The sequence below is a fragment of the Canis lupus genome, chromosome 16, assembly GCF_003254725.2.
Source record: "Canis lupus dingo isolate Sandy chromosome 16, ASM325472v2, whole genome shotgun sequence".
NCBI classification, from domain to species: Eukaryota; Metazoa; Chordata; class Mammalia; order Carnivora; family Canidae; genus Canis; species Canis lupus.
The window spans coordinates 51,123,222-51,150,527 of NC_064258.1; the positions used below are offsets into that span (position 1 = coordinate 51,123,222).

At 34.6% G+C, this 27,306-nt stretch overlaps 1 long non-coding RNA gene across 1 annotated transcript; it reads right to left on the reverse strand.

The window, feature by feature from the left end:
- Positions 1-4,600: 4,600 nt before the first annotated feature.
- On the reverse strand, positions 4,601-10,453 carry LOC118351015 (uncharacterized). The gene is made up of 3 exons (XR_004805767.1): positions 10,314-10,453; positions 8,551-8,658; positions 4,601-4,905 (listed from the first exon to the last, which is right to left on the reverse strand). It is a non-coding gene; the product is annotated as an uncharacterized LOC118351015 (long non-coding RNA).
- Positions 10,454-27,306: the final 16,853 nt, after the last annotated feature.

The window sequence follows — 27,306 nt, forward strand, 5'->3', positions numbered from 1 at the left end:
TTCACAAGTGTGCACGGAATATTCATTTAAACAGATACTATCATGCTATGAAGTGAATTCTCCAAAAGTACAATTGATTAAATCATAGAAGATATACAATTAAAAAGTAATGGAATTAAACTATAAGTCAATAACAGAGAGATAACTAGAAAACAACCATATTTAGAAATTAAACAACACATTTCATCATAAACATGGTTAAAAGAAGAAAATGCAATGTGAACACTTAGAAAGTATTTTAAACCAAATGGTAATGAAAATATACCATATCATAATTGTGCAGTAAAGCTAAAACTGTGTTAAAATGTACAGCTTTGCACACACATAATAGAAAAAATTAAAGCCACCAGTTAGAGAAGTTAGAAAGAATAATAGGAGCACCTGGGTGACCCAGTCAGTGAGGCATCCAATTCTTGATTTCAGCTAAGGTCATGATCTCAGGGTCTGGAGATGGAACCTCACGCTGTGCACAGAGTGAAAATCTGCTTAAGATTCTCTCCCTCTCCCCTTGCTCCCCTCCCGCGCTCATGCTCGTGTGCGCTCTCTCAAAATAAATCAAAACAAAAAATGTATTAAAAAATAGAGAATAACAGAAAATTAAAGTATCCAAAATAATGATAAAAGCAGAAATCAATTCCATAAAATGCAATATAGAAACCAGGAGATATGATTCATAAATGTAATTTGGAATCTTAGAACAGAAAAAAAGAACATTAGACAGGCACTAAGAACATGTGAATGAACTGAGGGTTTGGTCAATAAGGTATCCATATTGGTTCTTTAATTGTAACAGTTGTAGCATACTACTGAAATAGGTCAATAATAAGGCATTCTCTTCTATAAATCTGATTTTTCTGCAAATCTGATACTGTTCTCAACAGTAATGTCTTAAAAAATTTCTGTAGTTAAAAAAAAGCATAATTACAATAAACATAAAAAATGTCAAACATTGTTTAAAAAATTATATCATCAATACTAATTAAGGAAATGTAAATTAAAATCACAATGGATAGCACTTCCACCAGAAAAGTTATAATTAGGAGAACTGAAACCACACGGAATAAATGAAGATTGGTATCTTTACAATACTGTTGGGAGTTGAAATTTGTCTAATGGTTTTGGAAAACTTTTCCCCAAAATCCATTAAAAATATAAATATAGTATACTACTGCTACCACTTACAAGATAGAAACTGGCACAGAATGATGTTCACATCCAAATGATGAAAGAGAAAGAGCTCAATATGTTCACATCCAAATGATGAAAGAGAAAGAGCTCAATAGTCTGCAAGACTATCACCTTTAATAAGCGTATTAGAGAGCCTAGGTGGCAATGCAAATTGGTAACCTGAAATCCCAAAGAGGCTTTAGAGTAATTGTAATATGTTACACAATTTAGCATACCTTGCATAAAGACATGATGATGATACCAGAAAAAAATGGACAATATAAGTAAACGCCAAATGGAAAATGCTAGAAAAGAAAAATCATAATATCAGAAATTAAGAATGCCTTCCACAAAAATAACTGCAACATTGAAGATGAGTCAACAGTAGTCATTGAATCTAATGGACAAAGAGAAGAAACAGAATGGGAAAAAATGAACAGAACAACCAAGAGCCAAGGAACAATATCAAATGGTCTAGTATCCATGTCAGTCCCAGGAGTAGAAAGAGTGAGTAAGGGAGAAGAAATAGTAAGAGGGAAAATGACATAAACTGCCCCCAAAGTAACAAAAGATAGCAAATCACAGATTCAAAAGACTCAAAGAGTCCCAAGGAAAATCAGGACCAGTATGTGTAATGCATGCATAGATATACTCTTAGAAACACCAAAAAGTAACTGAAAATGTTGAACATGCTCAGAGAAAACAAACACATATACAGGAGAACAAAGAAAATCAAGCAGTCTCAGTATTTCCATGGATATGTACTCAACAGAAGTTCAATGTTAAGAAAACAGTTCAGAGACAAAAAATTACAAATTGCATGGTTCTATTTATATAAAGCTCACAAATAAGCAGAATAATCCATGGTGATAGAAGTAAAAATATGATTTCTTTAAAGGCATTGACTTGTAGTGAGCACAAGTGAGCCCTCAGGAACACAGGAAAAATTCTATATCTTGATTTTGTATTTGAATTTTCCTGCTGTCTTTGTAAATTTGGCTCTCTATTTTTGTTTGATTTGTAGATGTTCTTTTATTTTTTTTGTATGGTGGTCTTTCATATTTATTGAAAATACTGCAACTAAGCTTTTCATTCTCTTAAAGATTTCTTTCAATGAGCAGAGAGTCTTAATCTTGAGGCAGTTCTCTCCGTTTATCATATTAAATTTCATTGAGTTTACACTTACAATTTGTATATAAGTAGCTCATAATTGAGTAAGAATTGAATTAACGTTACAGAAAAAAGAAAAAAAAATCAAGATCTTAATAGAAAGGAAATTAAAACCTAAGAAAAATTAATATACACTTTAAAATCCTAATTACATTCTCACCAGAGTCTGTTGTAATTTGACAAAATAAACTTCTGAGTTTATGGGGAAGAATAAATACTTAGTATTAACAATGTAATTGATGCAAATGGAAGGCTGGTGAGCAGAGATCTACCTTATGACATATTAAAAATAAAATCATTGAGTCAGTATTAGCATAGACTTAAGAAAGGTAAGGGGAAGAATAGAGTCCAGAAATAGTTCCAGAATATATAAATTTTTGATATAAGAAAAGGAAGACAGTGACATTCAACAGGAAAACACTGTCTAATTTAAAATATATGGCTGGCAGAAAGGACTGTTTAAAAAAAAATTGCATGGAACTCCACATGGCATTATGCACAAAACATATTCCAGATTAATTAAAGATTACAATGTAAAAATAAAATTTAAAAAGTTGCAAGGTCTTAGGAGACCATAGAAATAATCTAGAAATCAGGGAATTTTTTAAAGCATGACAGGAAAATCACTGACCAGAAAAAAAAAGAAATATTTGTTATACAAAATGTAAAATTATAGGACAAAATACACTATAACCAAAAGACAACATAGATTAGAAAAAATATTGGAAATACATATAATTTGCATATCTTACAGTATTTATGTTATCTCTGATATTCCTTAGGGCTACCCTATTTCATGATCCCAGTGTATATAAATGGCATTGTGGTTTACTTAAACCCCTGGAGACTATAATGTGAATGGAAGCATCAATGTGAATGGTTAAGATCTCAGGAGTTGTTCCTAATGGCAGTCATCAGAAAGATTTCCTACCATCCCCCCTTTTTTTAGATTTTATTTAAATTCAAGTTAATTAAAATATAGTATATTAGTTTCAGGGTTAGAATTTAGTGATTCATCAGTTGCATATAACACCCAGTTCTCCTCCCATCACATGCCCTCCTTAATGCCCATCACCCAGTTACCCCATCCCTACCCCCATCCCCTCCACCAACCCTCAGTTTGTTCCTACCTGATCTTCTGTAAAAGAAAACCTAATAGAAAGGTTTGCACAATGTCTTCAATAGACAACTTACAGAAGAGACACTAAACAACATAATAAACTAAACAACATAATAAACCAAACAGCCACTAAAAACATAAATATATGACGGGTTTTGCTGGTAGGAATTGGAGAATTAATTGCAAATTTTAATTATACATTAAAAGAATAATGGATAACTCCACAAATTATGAAAAATAAAATATTAATATTAGTGTTGGCACCAATAGGGAAAACAGTTAAATATATACAAGGATACATAACCAGTATAAATGTAAATTTATATAGCCTTTAAAAAAAATCTAGCAATGATCATTTATATTAAACACAAATACTTCTGTGCCAGTAGTAAAACCACAGGAAATCTACAGATTTAGGTACAATTATTCATTTGTATGGTAAAGTTTTGAGGGGAAGGATCTCTAAAATGAATGCTATGATAAATCTCATTGTAATCAGAACAAATCTGCCTTTGAACTAAAAAGTAGTAGATAAAATTATAGCTGATAAAATTGTGGTACATCCACACCATGCAAAATTTGAGGCAGGTGCAAGGAGTTAAATGTGTACCAGTTGCCTTGAGGAGATTTCATAATATAATTTTAAGTCAGAAAATCAAGGTTTGGTAACATGCATATGACATGAGCCCAGTTTCATGAACAGGGAAGGAAAATACCAATATAAAAATTTTACTTGACTTGTGAATGGACAATGAGAGCATGTGGATTAGTGGAAAGAGCAAGCGAAAACCAAAAAACAGTAGAACTAAAAAAAAAAAAAGACAACACCCAACTACAATACAAATACTACCACAGAAAGTAATTCAGCCTAGAATAAATAATCATATTTATGTCAACATAGTATATAGATGTGTGAGTATATACGTGTGGGTATATATATTTCTTTGTCTATCTGTCTTGTGAAAAGTTATTGCTGATCTTTGGTAATTGAGAATTTCAAGTGATTTTGACTTTCCTCTTACATTCTGCTATACTGCTTGAAGTATTTACAATAAGCATGAATTATTTATATAATCAGAAGGAAAAAAGGCAACCTTTTTTTATTCAATAGGGAAAATGTGTAGCCCATGTGTAATATGTAAATTTATGACTCAGATTAAGTAAATCATTACAATCCCCCACCCCTACGATTTGTCAGATTCAGAGGGCTTCGTGCATAGGTAATTTTCTGTCTCCAACTACGTGGCTGTCTTTCTGCTTAAAAGGCTTGTTATCACAGCAATTCCCTCTGACAGACCTTGGAGCCGCTGCCCACTTGACTAGCAGGTTCCACACCACATGTAATAAATGATGCTGCTCTGCGAGCCTTCTGCTCCTGCAGTTGCTACTCTCCGTGGTTTCGCCGAATGCGTTTGCTCTTCTCAGTGACCTCCAGTTCTCTCTTCCCCCTTCACGTAGTGAACAAGTCATTATTCATTAAGTAGTTCTGTACAATACCGTGTATGGTAACTCTGAAAATGTTCTGTTATCTGTGCTGCAAAATGATAGCTACTAGCCACAGGTGGCTAGGGAGCATGTGAGATGTGGCTGGTGCAAAGGACTGGCTTTTAAGATCTTATCTAATTTGGACTTATTTAAATAGTCACATGTGGCCAATGGACACCCATATTGGGCAATGCACCTCTAGAGCAATTTAGTGCCCCTGGGTGAAGGACAACACTCCTTCCTTTATGCCATACCTTTCACTCGCCGTCAATGCCCAGGCCTTGCAGGTGTGGCTGTGCGAGGTGGCCACCAACTGGCTCCAGTCATTCAGATTGCTCTCAAGTCTTTACTTCACTCATGATTGTTTGTTTGCACACACCTTATCCTTGGACACACCTTATCCTTGTCTCCAATCAGGACTCTGCTATGTTATTCTTAGCACGTAGGGAAGGGTGTTTATAGCGAGTCATGGCTGTGGGTTGGATATGGATTTCCTTTCACAGGGATTCTGGACTCCAACAGCTCAAAGGCTATGACTGGGCATCATTTTTAATGTCAGTGAATATTTATGACAATTGCAAGAACAAATTCCTAAACATTTCTTGAAGGGGGCTGGTCTGCTAGGAGCACATTAGGAGGTGGCATGGCCTAATTCTCCCTGTGAGCCCCTTAGAGCTTCATCTCTGAGCCATGCAAAACTGTGCATACAGAAACACCTCACAGTTAGGGATGCTTCCACGTACCTCTATGGAGCTGGGAAATTTAAACACTTTTTTTTTCTGGCAGTTGCCACAACAAATACCAGAGGCACCATTAATCCTGCAGGGATTGGGTATCTAGGAAGGGCCACCATGGCACTGGCTTAATGTTCATTTTCTCTGACCCAATCCTGTCACTTTCCAGAAGGCAGGCTAGATCCATATGCAGGGTCAGGATTTGCTTCCTCCTTTGCCTTACCAAAATTCAGTCATTTAATTTATTTTATTATCTGTTTGGACGCCCAGCAGCTACTTCTTTTAGACCCTCAAAACACATGTTGTATACTCCTTTCTGAATGATGGGAGTCTATGCATATCGCACACTGTTGAGTGGGAAGACACTGGAGCCAGCTAGCCTGAGCCTGGCTTCTCCAGCCTGTTATTCTGTGTATTGAGTACATTTTTAATCTCTGTCTCTCTGTTCTTATCTTTAAATGAGGAATAATAGTAGTATATGGATTTCATAGGGCTATTGAAAGGGTGAGATAAATTAATATATAAAGCCCTGATAACAATGTCTGGCAATATTACTGATCCTATTAGTTGCAACATTAATTCTCATTATTTCTTGTTCAATTCCTAAAGGTGAATAGGCTTATAACGTTCAGGAAGGAAGCCATGTTGTCCAGAGATTTTCCTTATATGGGCAACCATACATCTTTCATTGTTGGCAAGAAAAATATGCCTATGCACACATCTTCTTAAGGTTAATAACTAAAATAACTTTCATAAATAAAATGCAATTTTTCCATTTCCTATTTAAGATGGAGAATATTAAAGCTGAAGATACGCTTTCATTCAAAGTAATATTTACTCTTTGATGATAAAATTAGCTCCATGCCCAAATTTCACAAGTATTATATTGAGAAATGAATGATCTTAAATTTTTCCCATAGCAGAGACATTCTGTTTTGTAGGATTAAATATATACAGGGACAGGGCAAGGGTGTGGAAACTATAACCCATGCCCGTTTTGATGTCTGACATAAAATTATTTCAAAACCCCTTTGCCATGAAAATTACCCTTTTGACTATTGTTGAGTCTCTATATACATTGAGATATATAAAATATGGCTAACGGATACATGAAAGAATTCTGCTATTGAAAAATGTATGGTTCTAAAACGTTTGAAAATTATGTGACCTGATGATTTCCAAGCTTTGTCTGGTAAAGGTTATCTACAAAGCAGAGATATGGGAATTTTCTCAGTCTTGTTACCAGTGACAGACCCACAGAAATGGCGTGCTAGAAAAGAAAGTCAAGATCTGACTGGATTCAAAGTTTGGAGGGAAATATTTATTCAATTGGCCTAAAAAGCTATATGGTCAATGCAGAGGCAAAAAAGAAAAAAAAAAAAAAAAGAAAGAAAGAAAGAGAAAAGAAATGAGGATTGGCAGGAGGAAAGATGTGAAAAAGCCAAGAACAAGCCTATTATGAGTGGTTCTGGAACTAACTTCATGATCCATGAAGTCCTCTTTTTCTGTGCTACCGTACTTCCAGAGGTTTCAAATGTCTTCATCATTGGACTTATCTCTACTTCTTTACTCATTAACTTCCATATGGGCCAAATCTTTGTTTACTGGCTGGACAGGAGTTGTAGATATGCTTAAGAAGAGCCTTTATTAATGAACTAAAAACTCATCTTTAGATAAGGTTCTAAAGATTATGATAGTGGTCATGATAGAGAGAGAGGCTGGAATGTAGGCATCTTTTAACTATGGGATAGAATGGTTGATTATAAAGTCATCTCTTGAGTATCTCTTGGGCTGAAAGTACTAGTAGACAAAGGTAAAATTTCTTTCAAATGAACACTTGGGTAAACGTGCTTATAGGATAATTTTTTAGGTGAACAGCACAGCAATTTCACAGGGTAGAGATTTAGCATGTTATTTTTTCTTCAAATCAATTGTTCACACATTTCTCTTGCAACCAGTCTTAGGTGGCTGGTAATATTGAGGTTCATTGAGCATAGACGTACTTTAATTAGGACCTTATAGGACTTAAGTGGATTAGGAGTATATAGAATGAAATGATAGTGTTGAATACAGCTTATTTTTCAGAATAATTGAAAAAAGTAGAAGCAAAATATTTAGGAATAAAGTATGTCCACATAGGGTGGCCAATCATCCCAGGTTGTCCAAAACTGAAGGTATTTTCAGGATACAGGATACTGTTTTAAAACTGGGAATATCTTGGGCAAACCAAGAGAAGTTGGTTATTCTAATCAAGCATCTAATAGCACAGTATTATCGTTGTGGCCACCATACCTAGAATGGCTTCATGGCTCAAGAATGGCCAAAGATCCAAAATAGGATCAAGTAGGTGATCCTCTAGAGACATTCAATAAATGGAATTTGGCTTTTTCTGTTTTCTGGACAGCTCTGTTTAAAAATATGTATTTTTTTTCTGTATTTGTATCTAATTGATATCCCTGGTAACCTAAATTAGTTTTCTGAAAATCTCCTTCCTGAGAACTAAATATAAAAATAGCAGAAGTTCAATGTAAACCATCTTCTGGTCTTTTGAGGTAGGAATTCTCATGACAGCCTAATATAGGCTGTGTCTGTTAGAATTAGTTTTCACTATCTTGGAAAAACGTTTGCTGAGGTGATGTCCTATCAATAGAAGACATCTTCCAAATTTCCAAGTGTTGGTCTGTAGAAAACATCTGAGTACCTTACAAATCTTGAAGCAGTCAGAATTCTCCAGAGTAGATGAAGAGGCATAAAATGAATATACACTAAGAAGGTTCTACTTCTATCAAGGGACTTAGCTTAGATGCTTTTAGCCTCTATAATTAAAAGGAGGGAAGTTGGCTATGCAGAGGCAAGTAAAGTGAGACATAGTACCTATGCTGTGAATGTCTACTCCCATTGCTGAGAATGCACAGAAGACTCTTTTCCATTCTAAAAGTCTTGTTCAACCATGTGCACTGCCCATCCCTGTAATAAGGAAGGCTGTTGAAAAAAAAAAAAAAAACCACATGTTACAATGCATTTTTCCACCTTCTTAGAGTGTTGGACTGATCCCACAAAGATCTAGCCAATACCAGGTAAATTTTAGCCAAAAAAAAAAAAAAAAATTAAAAAGACCAAATGAAATACCTAGAAAAGAAAATCAGCAGAAACTAAAAGTTCTGTGATCCTGCCAGAAATAGTGAAATGCTTAATTTGTGCTCTCTGCTTGAACTGTACATTCAGACCCTGGAAAACTCCGTTAGGAACATCTTATATGCAAAGAGAGATGATTAGGGACTTTCCCTTCACTTTTCCTTTTTTTCCTTCCTTTCTGAAATATTATTTGAATGAGTCATTTCCAGGTAGAAATACAACATTTCATAAGAATGTAAAAGTGAGAATAGTTGGATAGAATCAAACTCCAGTAGATTTGCAGGCATAGGGTAAAATGTTTTGATACATTTTAGAAAGTTTCTGTATTCCCTATGGATAAGTAGCTGGAGATCACCTGCTGACAGTGATGGGAGCAGAAGGAGTGTTTGATTTTGGATAAGTGGGCAATGTATGATATATTCAGTGTGTATAATATAATGCAATTTTATCAAATAAATATTGGACATTATCCCATTTGAATATTATAGTGATGGTGAGTACTCTCTAATTCATAGCAGTACCAACTTGCTAAATCAGATAAATTTCTCTAGCTATACCCAGCTGCTGCCCAGAAGGAAAACAAGTCAGAAGAGCAAGAAAAAAAAATAGACCTTATAATTCAATTCAGAAAGCTAAAGAAGTAAAGGCAGGAGAGGAAAACTAACAGGGGAAAATAAACATATCAAGATGGTTACAACTATTAGTTGAGATTAGTTGGCCAGATGAGCTAGAAAAACAAAAAAACACAATACTTAAATTACTGATTTGGGATATAGAATATTCGTTCCATTTGTGTACTGGGAAAAGGAACATTTAGGTTCTGAAATTAAGAACACGGGGAGATTTGTTTATGATGTTCTATAAAGCAGAAGAAAGAGGTTCCGGAGGAGATAGGAAAAGAAAAATAAAGTCAGGATGGAGGACGTAATGGAGGATTACACAATGATACGCTCCTAAAGAATAGATTAAAGAACCAGAGAATGACCACTGGGTCCTATACAACTAGGAAGCATATAGCTAGAGACAAGGCAGGAGAAACGCAGTACCAATGACGCTGTTAGGATTACTGTCCACCATCCAAACATCTGATGCCAGCAACTGGAAGCTAAAAGTTATCTGCCATGGTTGCCTTGAATAACTGGGCACCTCTGTGACACTGGTCACTATGTAGATGAAACAATTCATGAGCATCAGGTTGCTGACTTCCCTAAATAAGACCAATGAAGCCATACATGTGCAGAGGAACATGAGGCACTGCAGAATTTCATGTTTCAGCTTTACGACCCCCATAGGAAGTCATATAAGGTTAGAATGTGTCCTGAACAAGGGGATCTACTATACCTGTCCCAAGGTATTCAGATTTGAGTATTAATTGTTGGCATAAGAAATGAGGATCATGATGAACTTAAACTAGCCAAATGGAGAGAAGTCCTTGCTTCTTTTACTTCCTTAACTTTTCTGTATTGTTAGCCAGATAACATCTCCCAAGATTCAGTATGTACTCATTTTTTTATTCTTTCAACTTTACACATTGCCAGTGTGAGAGACAGCAGGCTTTGCTTGTCCACCTGATGTGGGCCTCCTTTCTTTCACTTTTTTCAGGTTGGGCATGAGGAAGTCTACTAATCAACTTGCACAGGAATGGATCATAAATCTAAATATAAGAGACAAAACTATACAAAGTTTAAAAAGAAACTATAGGAGTGAGCCTTTATGACCTTAGGTCAAGCTCTTGTTTCTCCACTATGACATAAAGTTCTAAGCTACAGGGGCACCTGGGTGGCTCAATGGTTGAGCCTCTGCTTTTGGCTCAGGTTGTGATCTTGGGGTCCTGGGATCAATTCCTGCATCAAGCTCCCTGAGAAGAGCCTGCTTTTCCCTCAGCCTATGTCTGCCTCTCTCTGTGTGTCTCTCATGAATAAATAAATAAAATCTTTTAAAAAATTGTAAGTTACAATAGAAAAAGATAGATATATCAGACATCACCCAGCTAAACGATTTGGTGCTTCAAAGGATACCACTGAGACAGTGATAAGACAATTCACAAAATGAAGTGGAATATTTACATATCATATATCTGATACGGAACTTGTATCCAGAATATATAAAGAACTCTTAAAATTCAACAAGAGAAGGACTTAAAATGCAATTTTAAAATGTGCAGATTTAAATAGACATTTCTCCAAAGAGAATATATAAATGGCCAGTTAAGCACAATGAAAATTTGCTCTATATTGTAAGTCTTTAGGAAATACAAACCAAAACCACAATGAAATATCACTTCTTCTCCATGAGAGTAGTTAAATTTTAAAAAGATGGACAATAACGAGCATTAACCAGAATGTAGAGAAATTGGAGCCTTCATACATTGCTAGTGGGAGTGTAAAATGCAGCTACTGTGGGAAACACTTTGGCAGTTCCTCAAAATGCTGAAACAAAGTTTTTGTATGATCCAATCATCCCACTCCTAGATATGTGTTAAAAAGAAACAAAAACATGTCCACAAAAAATGTATACAAATGTTCACAGCAACATCAATTATAATAGCTAAGAGGTAGAAGTCCACCAATTAATGAATGGAAAAACAAAACATGGCCTAACCATTCAATGGCGGTATTACCTGGTAATAAGAAGTCATCAACTACTGACACAGGCTACAACGTGGATGACCCCTGAAAACATTCTAAATGAAAGAAGCCAATCACAAAATACCACCTAGTGTATGATTCCATTCATATAAAATGTCCACAATGGGCAAATCCATAATAACAGACTAGATTAGTTGTGGTTGGAGGCTGGGGAAAGGAGAGAATGCAGAATGACTACCAATATAGTATGTAGCTTCTTTTTGAGGTGATGAGCTATTCTTTTTTTTTTTTAAACTTTTATCTTTTTCTTTTTAAATTTGAATTCAATTTGCCAACATATAGTATAACACCCAGTGCTCGGTGATGAGCTATTCTAAAATTAGATCATGATGTCCCATTCTGTGAACATACTAAAAGCTATTGAAAGACAGACATTAAAACACACTTAAGATACAGATATAAAATATATCCCAATGATGCTGTTATTAGATATATATGTGTGATAATCTCAGGTAACCTACACTTGCAGTCCCCAAAGTGAACTAATAAAATACTGGCATCCTTGGTAATTCTGGAGGACCTTTGTTTCCATCTTCTTCCTGCGCTGACACCTTCTTTGCCTAATTGCCTGTTCTGAACCTGTGAAATATAGCTGCTCGAATTTTCTCTTTAGAATTGACCTCTGTAAAAAAAAAATAAATAAATAAAAAAAAAAAAAAAAAGAATTGACCTCTGTGCCGGGTCTTTTGCCTGGTACCCTGGTAACGGAGACCTCCTGGTTACGATAGGAACTGTCACACCCTAATCGCCGTTTCCAAAGAACACAATATTGAATGGGGTAAATCCTTGCCAGTATGTTGGGAAAGGGATGTTCACACATATTAACATCATCTCCTTTAATTTACAGTTTCTCATACCAACACAATATCATGCATTTTAGGGAATTAACAGATATTCCTTCAACATCCACTTTCCTTACCTCGATGCAACTCTTTGTGGACATTCAGGGTGCCAGTTTGAAAGAAAACCTCCATATGGGATGATCATGACCATATATACTATCATATTATAACATTTAATATGGGACACAGGTAACTAAGGAATCTCCTCTGCACCCGCCCCTTGGAGGACACTTCAATACATTTTTTGCTGATTGAGATTCTATATTTGACATACTTGCATGATTTGCTCTGTCATGAGGTATAAGGACCTAACTGCCAGAGCAACATAGGTTTTAAGCTCTTTGTGAAACCCTTCTAGGTAGGCATCTGAAGATAAATGGCTCCAAATCTACTGAACATATTTAGTCTGTGGGAACACAGCTAATGACATATTTACCTGTTCACTGCTATGGAAGGCACCACTTCTAAAGAGAGATAAATAGCAACATTAATGCATTTCCACCATTGATGTCAATAGTGTGAGCATGTTTCGAGGTAGAATGGTTATACCTGTGCTCTGGTGTTCCAAGAGACATGCAGGAACTCATTCTGGCCAACAGTGCAGCCACTGCCTAGAGATGATGTGCCCAGTGGTGACAGGGAAAGCTGTTAGATTCAGTCTTGAACCACTGCTGAGCCTGATTTTTCTAGTCCGGCTGGCAAGGATTTTAGTTGCTAGCCAAATTGAATGTATTTTGGGCTCCTATAATGTCTCTCCACAGTGATTTCTGTAGTGCTGCTTGCTGCCACAGCTCAGGATTTTTTTCACCTGTTTCCATCCTGGGAAAATATGTGATGATCATCAAAGTTGCTTTTGTTCCAGAGATGCAAGGCCATCAGGCAAATAAAAATATCCAAAAATTCCTATAGCTTGCCTGATACCACTACTTTACTTTCCCATGCACATTATTTTATTAACAAAATGTCTTAAAAAGTAATTTATGCAAACATCTAAAGCTGCTGCCACTGGACAGTCTCTAAAATCAGCGTGCCCCTGTAGAAGTCCCAGGTCTGCTGCATCTTCTTTTTTTTAAATTTTATTTATTTATTTATTTTTGGTCTGCTGCATCTTAATTGCACCTTTTGGGGCAAGAGGTTTTGCCTACCTGTACCGTCTCATCTGAAAATGGGGAGCGGTGTTAACGATGATTCTTAATAAGGTAATTATGAGTCAATAACTTAAAAAAAGAACACTGCCTAGAATAAACAATAAATATTATAATTATTTTCTATAGTATCATCTTGGCTTTAGATCTGGTTTCTCTAACCAGAAGATTTTAGATCTTCTTTTCAGACTGTGGCATAAATCTTTCCTGTTAATTCTTCCCACACGGGACTTCCTGTGATGGTTCCTACTCAATTCTGGAGAACCAACCCTCAGCTCCAATCTGTGAGTTCTCTTGCAAATCCCAAGCAAGAAGTAAGGAGAAAGGTGTGATGTTGTTAGGAAGGGAGCAAGAGAGCTTGTTGAATTCAGACCCAATAGGCCAGGTACTGTTCCCACAAAAGAAAGACAGCACATCCAGTAGGGGGTGCTTGTCCTGTACAGACAGGTGAATTTTGTCCAGCTCAGGGAAGATTCTCAGAGGCCCAAACTGCAGATGCTAATACAAGCCTGTTCCCAAATACGAGGTGGAATTTTGTTTTGCCTTTAGGCTGCTCACAGAAGCATAGCACAAATGTTGTAGCCTAATGTCAACTAACAAAGTTTTAGTAGAGGCGGAAGTATAATGTGAAAACTGCACAAAACCTAGAAATGTTTAATCATTCTGTCTCTCAGTTCTAACACCCTCCAGCACACACACACAGACACACACACACACACACACGCGCACACATCCTCTCCTACCCAGACACAAAAAAGACACGCACACATTTTCTCACCTAGCCCATGCTACCCCACTTTAAAGAAGATGTTTCTTTGCACATACAATCTACAGTCATTTCTAACACGCATTTATGTCTGTGGTGTACTTTACCTGCTGAATATATGTCTAATCTGTATCTTTGACTCAGAAACTGTGTGGTGCCTTTGTTCCAAACAAAGCCAATCATGTCATGTTGAATTTAATAAATATAACCCTGACACTTGACTCCGCCGCTGTTATTTACTTTCTCTAAATCAACTTTTGCAAGTTCTCCTGATTATTTATAAGACATACTCCACTAATAAGATATATACATCTATGCGCTTTTGCCCAGACGGTGCACACACAAAAAAGAAGCTTTAAAACAGTAGGTTGGGAAGGACTGGTCATTTTGTCACCGATAAGTATTTATTAAAGACAAGTATTTTATAAAATGTAGAAAATCAAACTAGCTCTTGCTTTAGGGGGTTGATTAGACAATTCTTTATAGGAATGTATGGATCCGAAATGCTTTTAAAATCTTATTTCATTAATATCATTACCATTCAAAATTAAGTTACATAGAGTATCTCAATTTGTTGCTCATGGGATATGATCTCTTTTAGTTTAAAATTACATTATACTTAGGAAAGCTTCAAACTATCAGGTTAACTTGTTTGGCAGAATGTTAGATTAATTCTCTAATTCACTGAAATATCTATTACCTTTTTCAAAAGAATTGACTGTAATGAATTAGAGAGCTAATCTCAACAATTTATCACTAAAATGAGGTCATCACACTTAGCGGAATATTCAAGACTCCCAGTTCATGAGCAACGTTTTCTTTATTATAAGAAAACATGTGTCTTCTATATAATATAATGTCTTATCATGTTTTAATGGTTTTTAAAATATACTAAGGAATTGATCTAAGATAGAAATCAGTGATAACAGTGTGCTCTAAATTATTTGTAGTAAGTTATTAAAAATCTTAACAAAGAGTTAATTTGGTAGTACGATACACTGACAATAGAGAATAATGTGACCATGCTCTAAAATTTCAGGTTTTGTATTTTTTTTTAGAACAGCTAAAAATAATTACAAATTAGATATTGTTTTCATCTAGGGTTTGTGTCAAGCAAAATAGCAATAGCAGCGAGGGTTAATATATATTTAATTAATAGTGCGAATAGTGAACCAAGATTTATCACCTTTTTCAAGTCTTAAGTATCACTGAAATTTACACAGATATATTGATCCACAATCAATTGTGTTAACCTAAGAGATATATAGGCAAAACTAGGAGACTAAATTATAAAATCATATGTTACCAGAACACTCAAAATGAAGACAAAATGGCAAAATAAACAGGAATAAAAATAAGGCTGTCCTTGAGGTCAGTAAAAATCCATACAGGCCAAGCCCAGGATCTTGAGAATCAGCATGAAATCATCAGAATGTTAGCCCGTGTTGTCATTTTGCGCCCAAACTTACGGCGTGTGTGTGTGCATGAGACTCTTGCCTGGTAAAATGTGCATCCTCAATCCTGCAGGATATGGCCTTTTCATGTTACTCCTCATGTCACTTTTTTAGTATCCTCATTCTCCGGAGGGGCTTACTCTACTCCACCGGAAACACAGGCCTGCCTGGGGGTACCACCTGGGGGCTGGCTCTGATACCTCGAGCCCTGCAGCCTCAAAGCTGCTTCTCTAAGGACATTTTGGATCTGATTTGGACCTATATGCAGTGTTTTCCTGCTCTGCCAAACACAAATTAGAACATTACATATCCAAAAATCTAATCTACACCATCTAGAGCCTGAATGTACTGTTCTGTTGTTTTTCAGAGAGCCCGCATGTGTGGTTGTATTTCCTCATGATCTGTGATTTCTGAAGTAAGCTTGTGTTTGCTAAAACTTGAGCTGTGTAGATGCCCTGACCCCAGGCTGAAAATATATCCCTACTGAACACATGGATCCTTTTCTTAGTTTTTTTTTTCTCTTAAAAAATGACCTTAAAATATTTATTATTGAGATCTTTTTGAGGTGTAAATAATTTCAATTCAAAGAATAAATAAATAATTTCATTTCAGTTTAAAGTCTCACAGAGTATCAGAAAATACATTTATCTTATCCACCAGAAGCAAATTTTAAATGCAAAATTATTTTTGTATTTGTGCAACTATTTTGTTTCCTAGTTCCACAATTAAATAATCTATCATGTGTTCTTCTCATGTTCTAGCTTTTTTTTTGTTTGTTTCACAGATTTCTTGTGGTCCTTTCAACATTTCCTGGACCCTGGACTTTGTCCCCTGATCCTCTATGTAGTGGGTAAAATGAAATGTTATGTTATCAAGGATTAGCATATATTCTTTGGTGAGTTCAGAGCAAGCTCACTGAAGTTAGCTTTCACTGTGGCCCTGTGGGATGTCTTTCTTTTCTTGGGCTTACAATAAAAAAATCCAAAATATTTAATGTTTAATAGCATAGAGTGGCCAGACTCAATATGACTGGAAATGTAATTATGAGCCAAAATCTCTACCCGCAAACTCAAATAGAAAGGTAAGATCCATATCTTTATTTTTTTAAAAGAAACTTTATTATTATATGTGAAACTCCCTATCAGGAATAATGAAAAATTCTATCTCAATCAATAGTTAGGAGGAAGGGTGAGGGAGATCTGTTATCTCTGGGTTGTGAAAATTCTCATTATCTAGTGGGCACACATCAGAGAGGTCCCTTCATTTATTATGCATAACTCTGCCCAAGTCCCCAGTGAGACATTTACTTTACTATTTCACTCAAAGTCTTCAGCTTGGGTCACCCTGCACTCAGGACGAGGACTGAGCCTATTGAATAGCAAACATTTACTCTCCATAAATATGCCACATTGACATCAACTCAGAAATTTTGCTACTTTTGGGGAAAATACATCAATGACATTTCCAGTTCACTTGGAATCAAATAAAATCTTCCTCTGGTTTCCAGGAAAAAATGTACAGACTCCTATCTTTGATTTAAAAGAGCTCTATCACTCTGTCCCCTGCTTATTGTGACCTGGCACACTGGCCTATCCCTAAATTATCCCAAGCTCATTCTTGCCATATCTCGACACTTATTTAAAATCTACTTTATAAGATATTTTCTAATTTACAAAAATGTTTTATAGTTTTACATTTTGCACTTAAGTCTGTGATTCCTTTTGAGTTAATTTTCATATAAAATACAAGATTTAGGTGTAGTTTATTTTTTAAATTATGCATTTCCAAGTACTAAAAAACCATTTTTTTTGGAATGGCTGCCTTTCCTTCATTGACCTGCTTTTGTACCTTTGTTAAAATTCAGTTGAGCATATCTGTGTGGATCTACATCTGAGTTCTATTTTTCATCCATTTGTCTATAAGTCTATCCCTATAGCAATACCACATGGACTTGATTATTGAGCTGTATAGTGAGCCTGCCCATCAGATAGACTTATTCCTCCATTTTTTTTCCTCTTTTCAAAATGGTTTGGACTATTCCGTCTTGTGCCCTTCCATATAAACATTGGGATAAACTAGTCTCTATCAACAACAACAACAACAACAACAACAACAACAACAACAAAACAAAATTAAAACCAAAAACCTTGCTGGGATTTTGAAAGCATTTGGATTAAGCCAGAAGATTTGACATCTTTGTTATTCTTACTCTTCTAATCATGAACACAGCATGTCTTTCCACTCATTCAGTACTTGTTTGACTTTTTAAAATTAGCCTTTTCTAATTTCAGATACAGATTCTGTGTGTGTTTTGTTAGATTATTACCTGAATATTTATTTAAAGTTCTGTGGAATAATTATAAATAATACTATGCTTTAAATGTCAGTCCCCACATGTACATTATCTAGAATTACGATTGCTTTTGTGTGTTTATCTTGTAACTTTTGATGTCAGCTAACTTACTTTTCGGTTCTAGGGAAGTCCGTAGACACATGTCACCTGCCGACAAGGGACAGTTTTATTCCTTCCTTTCCATTCTATATTCTCTTTATTTTCCTTGTTTTATTTTGGTGTCTAGAACATCTAGTACTATTTTGTATCACACATATTTTGACAGGTTGTGTTCTCATTTTCATCAAATTTTATGTATTTTCACAAATTTCCTTTGAGGCTTCCTCTTGAACTCAAGGATTATTTAGAAGTGTGTTATTTCATTCTCAAGTGTTTGAAATTCTTCCTTTTGCCTTTATGTCACTGATTTGTAGTTTGATTCCCTATGGTCAGAGAATATATCCTGTATAGTTTAAATTCTTTTAAATCTATTGCTATGTGTGTTATGTTCTAGAATGTAGTCTATCTTGATAAGTGTTCCATAGGCCTTTAAAAAAAAAGTGGGAGTTTTGGGCTTTTTTTTTTTTTTTTAGTGGAGTGTCTATGTATGTGGAGTAGATCATGTTGGTTGCTTCATTTTATTCTCACTGCTTTCTAATAGCTCTGATAGTGAGATGATGTGATCCTCAACCATAATTACAGATATGTCTGTTTTCCCCTTCTACTCGTTTCTCATTTCAGCTCCATCAGTTTTTGCTTCATGTATTTTAAAGCTCTGATATTTGGAACACACACATTTAGGACAGTTCTGGCTTTCTAGTGTACTAATCCTTTTATCATTATGTAAGATACCTCTGATACTTCTCTCCAAAGTTTACTTTAACTGATACTTAAAAAGCCACTCCTGGTGTGATTTGTTTTGCTTTGTTTCATCACTGCACAGCCTCTTTTTACTTCCAAATTGCTGATACCATTGCATTTTATACTGAGTTTCTTACAGAAGGCATGGAGGTGGGCTATGCTTTTTAAGCACTGCTAGCATCTTTCTTTTAATTAATGTATTTCTAGCAATGTGTTAGGATTTAATTCTGCCATTTTATTATTTTCTGCTTGTTTCTCTTCTTTCTCATTCCTCAGTTTCTGTTTTTCTTCCTGTCGGTTACTGGAACATTGTTTATGGTTTACTCTTGATTTGTTGACAGTATTTTTCAGTTCATAATTTTGAATAATTATCTTAGAGGTTTTTCTAGGTATTACAACACAAATGCCACTTACTAAGGTATACAAATCAACATGTTTCTACACCTAATGACATATAGAAACCCTATATCTTTTTATGTCCTTTTCACTTCCTCACTTTTAAAATGTACTGTCTCAAGTATTTCCTTTACTTACATTGAGTTCTGTATCAAATTATATATTTTTTGCCTCAATAATTAAATGTGACTTAAAAGATCATGAGAAAAGGGTGATTCTATTATATTTCACTCATTACTATGGTATTTGTTGTTTTCTGAAGTTCCAAGCTTCTGTTATAATTTCTTTAGTGTTTGAGGAATTTCCTTTAGCTGCTCTAAGAGAGAAGGCCTGTATTACAAATTCTGTTTTCCTTCATTTGAGAATGCCTTTTTTCCTCTTCATATTACTGAAATATGTTTGTATTAAATGTGGTTGATCATTCTTTTCTTTCAACAGTTGATTTGTCCATGGTTTTAGGTGGAAATCACTTGCATTTGATCGTTATACCCCTGTGAATAATGTGTTCTTATTCCCTGTTTTTCAAAGTGTTATATTTTGTTTTGTTTTCAGTTTTCAGAAATTTAATGATGATGTGTTTTGATTGAGTTTCATCAAGATTATTCTATTGGGGGCACACTCAGCCTCTTGACTCTGTAGGTTTATGTCTTTTCATAAAATTTGGGAGGGAAGGTTTCAGCCATTACTTCTTCAAATACTTTTTAGGTCCTCTCTCTCCTGCCCTCTGGAACCTTGATGTTAGCTCTTTTGTTACTGCCTCACAAGGTAATTTTTTTCAGTCTATTTTTTCCTTTCCTTTTTAGATGAAGTAAATCCTGTTGATCTGTTCTCAGGTTCACTGACTATATCCTCTATCATCTTCACTCTAGTAGCAAATCTGTCCAATGACATTATTTTATTTCACTTTTCAGTTCTGTAATTTCTACTTTGTTCTTTTTATAATTTCCATTTATTTCCTGGAGTTGTCTATTTATTCATTTGTTTCAAGATAACTCATAATTACTTTTAAAAATCATTTTACGATTGCTTCTTTGACATCTTGTCAGAAATGCCGACATCTGATTCATCTCTGTGATGGTATCTTTTGATTGTCTTTTCTTATTCACATTGTGATTTTCCTGTGACCTGTTACAACAAGTGATTTTTCAGTTGTATCTTGGACATTTTCTATTATCGGACTCTGAAGATAGGTTAAGCTTTTTTTAGGAGGCAGTTCCTCTGTTGAGGTGTGGTATTAGAACCAACTGGTGGTACATGTTAAGCTTCTGTATGGACCCAATAGCATCCCTGCAAAAATGGAGCTCTAATACCTCCCCGATTCAGAAAACTGAGGTGAGACTATTGCTCCTTCCATGGCTCCTATTGTAAAGGGCTCAGGGAACATGGCGGTTCCTTCCTCAAGTCCACATTTCATTTGTTTTGTTTTATCCTGGCATTTTTAGTTGTAAGAGGGAAGACATGGGAGGAATGTGGCTAATGCATGTCGAAGGGATTATTTTTATTTTCATCAGCTAAATATCAGAATATAAACATATCTCCCAACACGGTTTTTAAGCCATAGTTTATTTAAAATACAATAGCACATTATAAACTAGTTATGTAAGGACTGAATCTTGAATTACTTTCTAGAAACAATGAGCAGAATATCAGAATTACATGAAGGTATTTTGAAAAATACACTGATGGTCAGTCAACAAGGGGATGTGAGTCACAAGTGTTGTTGGCACTTAGAGAGGCATCATAGTGGATCAATTATGTAATGCAATAATAAACATCGTTTCTTGAATGTTGTGGCGATAGAATAGGAATAGCTCCTTTATATGAAAAGAACTGTTATGCCTTATAGTGCTATAGAAAGAAGTTTGAATTTTACAATTTGAAATACAAAATTCCATTTGGATTTTTTTTTTCATCTAGTACCAGAGCAACAGAGAATCTGTATTGGTTCTTCTGAGTTGGCTGCTTGCCTGAATTTGCTACCTCTTCATCTGATTCATCTGCACCACCAGTTTCTGTTACCGAAGAAAAATAATGATTGTTTAACCATCCTCCACTCCTAAATTCTCAGCTTTCTTCAAGTCTTACATCTCCAACACGAATGGTGAGTTATAGTTTATTACAGGAAATTGCCGTTTTATTGTAAATTTTTGCATGCAGCATTTCTAGCAAATTTATTTATTGTTATGTGTCATTTGCCTTTCCATATCATAAACAGGATGTTTATGGTGCGACATGCAAACTGTACATTTTACAGGATACAAAACGAATTTAACAACCACATTAATTGTTTGATGATCAGGAAGCAAAGTCTTAAGGATTTTTACACCCAAACACAATATTTTGAAACTTATAAGTAAGCATTTTATTGCGTTTAGTAATGCTTTAGGAAATTGGTTGGGGGTTTTGGTTGAGGTATAATGCATTATAATTTTTCCCATCTAAAATGATGGGAATAGGTAATTATTCGCTTAAATATTTTCATACACAATGTTAGGTTTTTAGAATTAGATCATTTACATTAAGTGGAAGATGGCTGTGTTCTGAAATAATGTCTTGCAACAAAGCTTTTGGTAAAATACTGCAAACAACTTTTGAAGTACATAGCTGAGCTTACAAGTTAATTATGTTTCAAAACATGATGGGATCTTTTATCCCTAGTTCTAAGGTAAAGTTGGTGGTCTTATGGTCCTTGGAGGGTACTGTGTTTTGTTTGCTTTGGCAATACCCTTGATTTTTAGTCTTAAGGTCAATGATTGCAGTGAATAAGAAACAAAGAGTTTGGCTCCATGTCATAGACAATGTCTGCTGCCTATCTAATATATGTTTCCCATTCATCTTAATTATTAAAACTTTATCTTATTTGGGTGGCAGTGTGTACAACTAAAGACTGCACTTCCAGCCATCCTCCCAGAAAGAAGTAATGATAGAAATGTAAATTTTATCCAGTGATGCACAAGTGTAATTATTGGTTGGGTAACTGTCAAATCTCTTTAGGAGTATATATTCTAGTTTTCAACTCTTTCTGGGAGGAAGAGGGAACATAGGGTTATACCACCCACTTGTAATTAGGTAGCCTTAATTATTAACACCTCATACTAAAGCTGACAGAGAATAAATATAGAAGGAAATTGGGTTAGTGACGTTTATTGAATCGTCATATTTATCCCAGACTAACTACTTTTAGATAATTTTTTTAACCTGAGAGAAAATTATTTTTTTATTATGGAAGCTACTTCAGTGTTTAAGTTTTGTTACAAAAGAGGGTGAATAAATGCACAAGATTTCTTTCTCGGATCAGGCTATGGCTGGAAACCCAGGAAAGCACATTTAAAAACACAGACCTTCTTTTAATTACATAATACTATAGCCTCACTGATCATCCTGCAAAATCCTGAGCTGAGAAAATTCTTAAAGTGGTTCTTTATACAAATTAATTTACAAATAGCAATGAAAATGGAAAATATGAGCAGTTCAGAATGAGATGAGTTACTATGCATTTAATTGCAGACCCACAAGAAATTACAAAAAAAAAAAAAAGCTTGGGAGAAGTAATTTTAAAAAATAGCAACAAGAATATTCAAGAACCAATGACATATATGAATCTTCAGATTTATGAAGCACAATGAATCCCAGATAACATAAACAATAGAAACTCACATCTAAATACTTCAAACTACTGAATAATTAAGAAATATCTTAGCATCAGAAATAAAAGATTACCTCACAGAGGAAAGACAATTACCAAAAGATTTTGAAATTAAGGAGATAGTGCAAAAAATATTTTCATTTAAATAAGAGAAAATATGTGTTAAGATAGAATTATATGTACAGCTAAAATGTAAATAAAGACAGTGGATAAAAGGAAGGTAATTTAGACAAATAGAAACTTATTAGGTGAAACTTTCAGTTGATGAATTTCAAGAAAATAAAACAATGATCTTAAAGGCACACGAAAAAAGTAAGTGAAACTTTTAGTGGATGAATTTCAAGAAAGGAAAACATTGTTCTTAAAGGAACATGAAAGACGACAAAGAAAAATGTGCAAATACATTAATAAACATGTGGATAATTCCAAACAAATGTTGATTTTATGAAAAATATTATTCACATCTAAATTTGAGGAGTAAATCATATAGAGGAGGTTAAATATTGAGCAATAATAGCATGCAAGGTTGGAATGGGTAGATAATAAACCTAAAATATTCTCTTTTTTATTTTGAGGTAGGTGGGTGAATATATTGACTATTGGTATACTTTGTTAAATGAAGTATCCATGAGAGTTTCATTTGTATGCACTAAGATAAGAATATGGTTTAATTCAAGTACATACTAGGATAAGTCAAATAAAATTAATTAAAATTATATGGCAGGAGAATAATGTAAACATGGAAAAAGTGGAACATAGATAACTGAGATAAATTCATATATGTCAGTAATCAGAGTATATATAAACAAAATAAAATTGCCTATTAAAATATATTGTAAAATTGGTAAAGAAAACAAAATCAAGCTATGTTTGTGAGAGCTAATTTTAAATATAATTTCATAACATTATATTTAGTAGTAAGAAACTCAAAGCTTTTCCATGAAGATCAGGTATAGGGCAAAGAAGTTTCCCTTCATCACTTCTTTTTAACATTGTACTGGAAGATATACCTTATGCAATAAGATAAGAAAAGGAAAGAAAAGGTAAAAATACCAGGAAAGAAAAAATAGTACTGCTTTTCCTCACAGATGACATGATAGCCCATGTAGAAAATTCAAAAGTTTGAACAAAAAAATTCCTGAAGCTAATAAGTGATTATAGCGGAATATAAGGTTAATATTCAAAAGTCAGTCACTTTCCTATATACTAGCAATGAAGTCAGTGGGATTTGAATTAAAAACATAATATCATTTATACTAGCACTCCAAGAAAGGAAATAGGTATAAATCTAACAAAATATATGTACAATATCTATATGAGTTAAATTACAAAGGTCTGATGAGCAAAATCAAAGACCAACTAAATAAATGGAGAGATATTCCATGAGCATAAATAGGAAGACTCAATATAATCAAGATATCAGTTCTTCCCAGTTTGATCTATAGATTCAATGAAATCCCAGTGAAATTTTCAGCAAATTATGGTGCAGATACTGACAAACTATTTCTAAAGTTTATATGAAGAGGCAAAAGACCTAGCATAAACAGCACAATATTGAAGGAGGAAAGCAAGGTTAGAAGACTAGTATTACCTAACTTCAAGACTTACTTAGGCGACAATAATCAAGAGAGCATGATATTTACAAAAAAAAAAAAAAAGAGAGAGAGATGCATAAATCAATGGAACATAACAGAGAATCCAGAGATACATCCACATAAACGTAGGAAACTGATCTTGACAAAAGCAGAAAAGTGACACAATGGAGCAAAGGTAGTGTTTTCAACAACTGGTTATAAAACAACTGGACATCTACATTCAAAAATATGATCTGAACACAAACCATACACTGTTACACAAATAAACTCAGTATGGGTCCCAGAGCAAAATGTAAAACTTGAAACTATAACAGAAGAAAGCATAGGACAAAGTATAGAGTACTTGAGTATGTCAATGACTTTTAAGATACACCAGAGGCACAATTGATAAAATTAATAATTGATTGGCTAAACATAATTAAAGTTAAACATTTTTTCTCTTTGAAAGACATTCTTTAAAAGACTGAGGAGACAAGACAGAGGCTGGCAGAAAATATTTACAACAGATATATCTGATAACGAACTGTTATCCAAAATATATAAAGGACTTTAAAAACTGGACATTTAAGAATAGAAACAACTCAATTAACAAATGGGTCAAAGATTTTAACAGACCCCTCACCAAAGAAGATATACAGATGGCAAATAAGCATATGAAAAGATATTCCACATCATATGTCATCATTATGGAAATGCAAATTAAAACTGCCATGAGGTAACACCACACGCTTATTAGAATGGGCAACATCCAGAACACTGATGACAGAAAATCCTGTGAAGTTATGGAGCAACAATTAGTCCCATTCATTGTAGTTGAGAATGCAAAATGTTACATTTTGCCAGTTTGAAAGACAATTGGCAATTTCTTAAAAAACATTCACTTACCATAGGATTCAGTACTTGCCCTCCTTGGTATTGACCTGAGGAGCTGAAAATTCATGTCCATATGAAACCTGTACACCAATACCAATAGCAGTTATTGGTTAATTATTAATACCAATTATTCATAATTACCAAATCTTGGAAGCAACCAAGATGCCCTTCAGTAGTGAATGGATCAACAAATTGTGGTATGTCCAGGCAATGGAATATTATTCAGCACTATAAAGAAATGAGCTATCACCCACATTAATACATAAAAAAAAAACTGTAAATGCATGATACTAAGTGAAAAAAAGTCATTCTGAAAAGGCAAACCGTATGACTCTAACTACATGACATTCTGAAAAGGCAAAACTATGGAGACAGTGAACGGATCAGTGTTTGCCAGGGATTAGGGAAGGGGAGGTTAGGGGACAGATAAGTAGATGAAGGACTTGTGGGGTCGTAAAAATACTCTGTGTGGTATCATGATGATTGATAGATGTCATTAAATATCTGTCCAAACCTACACAACGCATGACACCAAGAACGACTTGTAATGGAAACCATGGACTTTGGGTCATTTCCTGCGTCAGTGCAGGTTCATCGTTTGCAATAAAGGTATCACTCTGGTGGGAGATGTTGATAATAGTGAAGGTTATGCACGTATGGAGGCAAAAATTATCTCTCTACCTTTCCTTTAATTTTTCTGTGAAACTAAAACTGCTGTCCCCAAAATGCCCTAATTAAAAAAAAAAGAAAAAAATAGACACTAAAACAAATTCACTAGAATACCGAAAGTTAAAAAAAAAAATCAGTGAGAGAAATATTTGACAAAGTTAAGCTTTTTAATAATAGATAATAGTATTTTGGTTTTTTTTTTTTTTAAGATTTTATCTACCCATTCATGAGAGACACAGAGAGAAGGAGAGACATAGGCAGACAGAGAAGCAGGCTTCCTGTAGGGAGCTCAGTGTGGGACTTCATCCCAGGACCTGGGGATGCTGACCTGAACCAAAGGCAGATGCTCAACCACTGAGCTACCTAGGTGCCCCTAGATAATAGTATTTTTACAAAATTATGCAAAAGTATTATCATGGATAAAACTGATCAGATCCTAATAGTAAATAATTCCATTTATGAGACAAATTTTAAAACAGGATTTTTTTGGAGGAATTTGGCAAGGTAATTGAAAAGTAAAGATCTAGCCAAATCACTCCTGGAGGATTATAAGATCACAATGATCACCTTATGAAAACAAAACTTATTAAATTTATAGACAAATTAAGCCAACAAAAAATTAGCAGGGATAATAGGCAAAAGATCCATGCATGTAAGGATAATGGCTAAAAGATGAGGTGACACTTTATATCCTGTGAGAAACTGGGCTATTTAAAGGGGGGGGGGTGGATAATACAATTGAATTCCTATTTCACATCAAATAAAAAATTCTTAATTTTTTAGATTGAGCATCTAAAAATCATGTGCAAAAATATAATAGACTGTCTTCATGGACCCGATTTAGGAGAGAATTCATCTAAAGATGCAAACAACTATGGGTGCCTGGGTGGCTCATTCATTTAAATCTCTGACCCTTGATTTAGGCTCAGGTCATGATCTCAGGGTTGTGAGATTAAGCCCCACGTTGGGCTCCACACTCAGCATGGAGTCTGCTTGAGATTCTATCTTTCTCCCTCTGCCCCTCAGCCCGCTCATGCTCTTTCTTAATAAATAAATTATTTTTAAAAAGAAAGACACAAACAACTAACACGTAAAAATAACAAACATTTGACTACACTAAAGTTAAGCCATTTTATTTATCACAGGACATCCTAAGTAAAATGAAAGGACACTAAAACTAGAAGATATTTAAGCTTATACAGAAAGGCAAGAAAGTGTTAATATGTAAAAGGTATAAGTCTTACTAATCAATCAGAGAAAGACCCCAA